This window comes from Mus caroli, chromosome 8, assembly GCF_900094665.2.
Source record: "Mus caroli chromosome 8, CAROLI_EIJ_v1.1, whole genome shotgun sequence".
NCBI classification, from domain to species: Eukaryota; Metazoa; Chordata; class Mammalia; order Rodentia; family Muridae; genus Mus; species Mus caroli.
Genome location: NC_034577.1, coordinates 16,750,071 through 16,751,186, shown reverse-complemented (window position 1 = coordinate 16,751,186; position 1,116 = coordinate 16,750,071).

Sequence of the window (1,116 nt, the reverse complement as noted above, 5' to 3'; positions counted from 1 at the left end):
CTGCCCGCCCCTAGCTTGCCCTGCAGCCACNGGAGAGGAAACCTGCAGGAAACTCTGGGTCCAGAGGCCCTGCTAGGAGGTGTGGTCGCTGCTAGTGCAGCACGTATTTACACCCACAGTCCACTTCCCGCTGCAAAGACTCAGTGCTTTAAGGGAAAGCCAGCAGCCTTGCCCTTAAACCATTCACTTCTCCCCCATGTCATTTTCTTTTTTTTTTTGGGGGGGGGGGAGTGGTCACAAGAAGAGCCAAAAAGTGGCATGGGTAATTTCTAAACTTGCTCCCCCAAATGTCACTGGAGTTTCAAAGGAATATACTTCAGGTAAATTGCATTTTCCTTTCTCTTCCTCTGGAGCAAAACTTGGTTAATTAAACATTTTAAACATTTTAAAAATAAACATTTTAAAAAGTCTATTCTGCAAGTATTTTCTTTCTGAAAGAACCGGAGGCTACGTTTCACGTGGTTTAACAGCTGCGCTTGCCATCCAGCACTGTGCAGTGAGCTTTCTTTTGCGTGTAACAACCACTTAACAGACAAATTTAGTAATAGAAATCAGCACAGCCCCTAGATGGCCAGCACCCAGCAAGAGGTACCAGGAAACTCTGGAGGAGTGAAGCATGTTAGGACCGAGTTGTGTGGATTTACTGAGCATGTGTCAGACGCATGAGACTGGATGTGGGGCATGTTCCTGTAATCTCAGGAACTGGGGAAACAGGATTTCACATACCTGGTCAGCCTGGACTGTATAAACGAGTGCCTGTTTCTGGAGGCAGACTGTGGGCGAGGCACTACAGAGCAGCAGGGGAGCTCTTGCTTAGCAAGTTGGTGAGGGGCAGCTAATGGTTTGCTTGTAAATTTCGCCTCAAGTTTGGAGATTATGCCAGTTGCAGAAAGTTGATCTTAAAAGACAGCGCAGTCACNTAGATGCCATCAAAGGTCAAGTTTTTCTAGGGAGTAGTCAACCAAGTGACCAAGGAAGTTCTCACTGCCGTCAAAAAGATCTGCTCTGTCATTCATCAGCTCAAGGTAGGATCCCTTTCAAATTCGTGCCTGGCATATGAACATCAAATACTTTCTGGGACTATTGGTTTTGAAAACAAAAAACAAAATGCAATTT